Source organism: Physeter macrocephalus, chromosome 16, assembly GCF_002837175.3.
Source record: "Physeter macrocephalus isolate SW-GA chromosome 16, ASM283717v5, whole genome shotgun sequence".
In the NCBI taxonomy this organism is placed as follows: Eukaryota; Metazoa; Chordata; class Mammalia; order Artiodactyla; family Physeteridae; genus Physeter; species Physeter macrocephalus.
The window spans coordinates 55,777,846-55,783,904 of NC_041229.1; positions in this window are offsets into that span (position 1 = coordinate 55,777,846).

Genomic DNA, 6,059 nt, shown 5'->3' on the forward strand with positions numbered 1-6,059 from the left:
AAGACTCAAATCAATAGAATTAGAAATGAGAAAGGAGAAGTAACAACTGACACTGCAGAAATACAAAGGATCATGAGAGAATACTACAAGCAACTATATGCCAATAAAATGGATGACCTGGCAGAAATGGACAAATTCTTAGAAAATCACAACCTTCCAAGACTGAACTAGGAAGAAGGAGAAAATATAAACTGACCAATCACAAGCACTGAAAGTGAGACTCTGATTAAAAATCTTCCAGCAAACAAAAGCCCGGTACCAGATGGCTTCACCAGAGAATTCCAACAACATTTAGAGAAGAGTTAAAACCTAGACTTCTCAAACTCTTCCAAAATATAGCAGATGGAGGAACACTCCCAAACATATTCTACGAGGCCACCATCACCCTGATACCAAAACCAGACAAAGATGTGACAAAAAAAGAAAACTACCATTTCCTCTAAGATCAGGTACAAGACAAGGTCACCCAGTTTCACCATTATTATTCAACATAGTTTTGGATGCAATCAGAGACAAAAAAGAAATAAAAGGAATTGAAATCGGAAAAGAAGAAGTAAAACTGTCACTCTTTGCAGATGACATGTACATAGAGAATCCTAAAGATGCTACCAGAACACTACTAGAGCTAATCAATGAATTTGATAAAGTGGCAGGTACAAAATTAATGCACAGAACTCTACTGCATTCCTATACACTAACGACAAAAAATCTGAAAGAGAATTTCAGTAAACACTCCCATTTACCATTGCAACAAAAGGAATAAAATACCTAGGAATAAACCTACCTAAGGAGACAAAAGACCTGTATGCAGAAAATTATAAGACACTGATGAAAGAAATTAAAGATGATACAAACAGATGGAGAGATATACCATGTTCTTGGATTGGAAGAATCAACATTGTGAAAATGACTATACTACCCAAACAATCTACAGATTCAATGCAGTCCTTATGAAACGATCAAGGGCATTTTTCACAGAACTAGAACAAAAAATTTCATAATTAGTATGGAAACACAAAAGACACCGAATAGCCAAAGCGATATTGAGAAAGAAAAACTGAGCTGGAAGAATCAGGCTCCCGGACTTCCAACTATACTACAATGGTCCAGTAATCAAGACAGTATGGTACTGGCACAAACACAGAAATATAGATCAGTGGAACAGGATAGAGAGCCCAGAGATAAACCCACACACATGTGGTGAACTTATCTTTGATAAAGGGGGCAAGAATATACAATGGAGAAAAGACAGCCTCTTCAGTAAGTGGTGCTTGGGAAAACTGGGCAGCTACATGTAAACAAATGTAGAACACTCCCTAACACCATTTACAAAAATAAACTCAAAATGGATTAAAGACCTAAATTTAAGGCCAGATGCTATAAAACTCTTCGAGGAAAACATAGGCAAAATACTCTATGAAATAAATCACAACAAGATACTTTTTGACCCACCTCATAGAGAAATGGAAATAAAAACAAAACAAAACAAAACGGGACCTAATGAAACCTAAAAGCTTTTGCACAGCAAAGGAAACCATAAACAAGATGAAACAACAACCCTCCAAATGGGAGAAAATATTTGCAAATGACACAACTGACAAAGGATTAATCTCCAAAATTTACAAGCAGCTCATGCAGCTCAATATTAAAAAAACAAGAACCCAATCCAAAAATGGGCAGAAAACCTAAATAGACATTTCTCCAAAGAAGATATACAGATTACCAACAAACACATGAAAGGATGCTCAACATCACTAATCATTAGAGAAATGCAAATGAAAACTACAATGAGGTATCTCCTCACACTGGTCAGAATGGCTATCATCAAAATATCTACAAACAATAAATGTTGGAGAGGGTGTGGAGAAAAGGGAACCCTCTTGCACTGTTGATGGGAATGTAAATTGATACAGCCACTGTGGAGAACAGTATGGAGGTTCCTTCAAAAACTAAAAATAGAACTACCATAATACCTAGCAATCCCACTACTGGATATATACACTGAGAAAACCATAATTCAAAAAGAGTCATGTACCACAATGTTCATTGCAGCTCTATTTAAAAGTGGTTCTGAAGAACCTAAGCGCAGGACAGGAATAAAGATGCAGATGTAGAGAATGGACTTGAGGACACGAGGAGGGGGAAGGGTAAACTGGGATGAAGTGAGAGAGTGGCTTGGACATATACACACTACCAAATGTAAAATCGATTTTTACATTTTTACAGTGGCAAGCAGCCGCATAGCACAGGGAAATAAGCTCTGTGCTTTGTGACCACCTAGAGGGGTGGGATAGGAAGGGTGTGAGGGAGACACAAGAGGGAGGAGATATGGGGATATATGTATATGTATAGCTGATTCACTTTGTTATAAAGCAGAAACTAACAGAGCATTGTTAAGCAATTATACTCCAATAAGGATGTTAAAAAAAATAGAAAGAAAACAAAAGAAAAAAAATTTAGTATGAATTTAAAAAATAATAATACAAATGAATCTGTATATAAAACAGAAAGAGACTCACAGACATAGAAGACAAATTTATGGTTACCAAAGGGGAGAGGGAAAGAGGAAGGGACATATTAGGGGTATGGGATTAACAGATACAAACTGGATATAAACTACTCTATATAAAATAGATAAGTAGCAAGGATTTCCTGTATAGCACAGGGGAATTATACCCTATATCTTGTAATAACCTATAATAGAATATAATTTGCAAAAATACTGAATCACTATGCTGTACACTTGAAACTAACACAACATCGTAAATCAACTATGCTTCAATAAAAAGATATCATTTCTCCTCTGAATTATCAGAGAAGCAACGCTTTTCCCCAGGAGAGTCCCAGTTGCCTCCTGACTCTCTGTGAGGCTCTCCAACATTAGCAAATGTGTCTGACTCAGGGTCTTTTCAAACTACTGCCTCTACACTGGAACTCAGAGTGTGTGAGCTTTTGAGTGTGCCCCTTTAATAAGAGTGTAGTCTCTGTCCTCCAGCTCTCCTGAACAGAAGACCCACTGGTTTTCAAAGCCAGACTTTCTGGGGGCTCATCTTCCTGGTTCAGGACCCTCCAGATGGGGAGCCCAATGTGAGGCTTCAGCCCCTCGCCTTGCGGAGAACCTCTGCAATTGTGATATTCCCCCTATTTTTAGGTTACTGGCCCAGGGGAGTGGGTCCTGACTATACTGCTTCTCTGCTCTTTCTACCCATCCTGCTGTGGTTCCTTCTCTACATGTTTAGGTGTGCTAAATCTTTTCTGCTAGTCTTCGGGCCATTCTCATAGGTAGTTGCTCTGTAAATTGTAATTTTGGTGTGTCTGTGGGAAGAAGTGAGTTCAGGGTCTTCCTACTCCACCGTCTTGGCCATCTCCAGCCCTGAGCTATTTTATTTTTAAAGTAAACCTCATTTCTTGTTTTATCTGATACCCACAACAATTGATTTTCATCTGGGGAGGCTGAGGCTTAGAGATAAGTAAATTGATCAAGGTCTCACACCTGGAAAGTGGCAGGGATGAGTGTGGAACTAAGTCTTCCTAAAGTATTATGTCACAACATTCTATCTCTGTTAGTTGTTCCCAACCCAGCTTACACAACTGACTCACTCATGGTGCTTTTCTGAAATACAGCTGCCTGGGTCCCACCCAGACTTTCAGCGTCAGAATTTCCAGAGTTGTAGTTTGGGGGTCTAAGGGGATTTGGGAGATGAGAAAGAAGAGTTCTCTGTGAGCTGCATTAGTGGTTGAGATTTGAGCTGGCAATGGGTAGAATGTCTGTGGGCATTACCTCATGCTGACCTCCAGCGTGGCTTCAGTGTGTGCCTGGGGGGATGCGTAAATGATTGCAAGAAGCTGTAATTGAGGGCCTGTGATAGGTGGTGCTGAGTTGCAGAATTCCCTGTGGGAAAGTCTGGTTCCTGTGGCTAGGATCTGGAGCCTTTGGTTTATTCTAAGAAGTCCTACAGCATGTAGTTTAGAATTCTTTTCTGGCTGCATTTTCACAACCAAGGTGGGATTCTCCAAGCTTGGGAAGATTTTAACAAAGTTGATTTAAAAACTGGACTACGGGGCTTCCCTGGTGGCGCAGTGGTTGAGAGTCCGCCTGCCGATGCAGGGGACACGGGTTCGTGCCCCGGTCCGGGAAGATCCCAACATGCCGCGGAGCGGCTAGGCCCGTGAGCCATGGCCGCTGAGCCTGGGCGTCCGGAGCCTCTGCTCCGCAACGCGAGAGGCCACAACAGTGAGAGGCCCGGGTACCGCAAAACAAAACAAACAAACAAAAAAAAACCTGGACTGTGTCAGTGTTTCTCCAGTTTGGAGTTTTTTACTACCTTGAGCTTAGATTAGCTCAGCTGAACTAATGAGATGGGCTTCTTAAAAATAAATCTTGAAAAAATAAACAAGGTCAGTGATCTGTGATGAGACTTGGATGGCTGTACTGCAACCTGGGATTTTGCAATGTCAGCCTCATTTCCCACGCTACCAGGAAGCTTAATAGATTTGGCCAAATATAGGATGGATAGGGTTGCAGGCTTCTTTTTCCACTTTATTTCCTCAAGCCTTTAATCTCTAGTTTCATGAAATCAGGTGATTCATTCTTCTTTTTCCTCAGCCACAGTTTCTCTGTCTTAATGAGTGGGTTGGGATATCCTACTCTGACCCTTTCCTTCATTTAACGATAACTCATGTTTGTAAATCTCTTTAGCTTCTGCAAAGTAAATACATTTCCTTTACCTTAGTTGATCCTCAAAATAATAAGAACAACAATAATAAAAATATTAATAACAAATAGCAATAACACAATAGTAATAACTGTAAAATAGCAACAGCACTAACCAAGCTACTATTTATTGAATGCCTATTAGTTACCACATATTATACTAGGAACTTTCATGTTTGTGAAATGTACTGATCCTTTCAGGGAGATAAATATTTCACTCTGTAGACAGCAAACTGAGGTTCATAGTTTTTTGGGGTTTTTTTTGTTTTTTGTTTTGTTTTGTTTTTTGTTTTTTTTGTGGTATGCGGGCCTCCCTCTGTTGTGGCCTCTCCCGTTGCGGAGCTCATTTCCCACGCTACCAGGAAGCTTAATAGATTTGGCCAAATATAGGATGGATAGGGTTGCAGGCTTCTTTTTCCACTTTATTTCCTCAAGCCTTTAATCTCTAGTTTCATGAAATCAGGTGATTCATTCTTCTTTTTCCTCAGCCACAGTTTCTCTGTCTTAATGAGTGGGTTGGGATATCCTACTCTGACCCTTTCCTTCATTTAACGATAACTCATGTTTGTAAATCTCTTTAGCTTCTGCAAAGTAAATACATTTCCTTTACCTTAGTTGATCCTCAAAATAATAAGAACAACAATAATAAAAATATTAATAACAAATAGCAATAACACAATAGTAATAACTGTAAAATAGCAACAGCACTAACCAAGCTACTATTTATTGAATGCCTATTAGTTACCACATATTATACTAGGAACTTTCATGTTTGTGAAATGTACTGATCCTTTCAGGGAGATAAATATTTCACTCTGTAGACAGCAAACTGAAGTTCATAGTTTTTTGGGGGTTTTTTTGTTTTTTTTTTTGTTTTGTTTTTTGTTTTTTTTGTGGTATGCGGGCCTCCCTCTGTTGTGGCCTCTCCCGTTGCGGGGCACAGGCTCCAGACGCGCAGGCTCAGAGGCCATGGCTCACGGGCCCAGCCGCTCCGCGGCATGCGGGATCCTCCCAGACCGGGGCGCGAACCCGGTTCCCCTGCATCGGCAGGCGGACGCGCAACCACTGCGCCACCAGGGAAACCCTGGGTTTTTTTTTAAGAAGATGTTGGGGGTAGGAGTTTATTAGTTAATTTATTTATTTTTGGCTGTGTTGGGTCTTCGTTTCTGTACGAGAGCTTTCTCTTGTTGTGGCAAGCGGGGGCCATGCTTCATCGCAGTGCGCGGGCCTCTCACTATCGCGGCCTCTCTTGTTGCGGAGCACAGGCTCCAGACGCGCAGGCTCAGTAGTTGTGGCTCACGGGCCTAGTTGCTCCGCGGCATGTGGGATCTTCCCAGACCAGGGC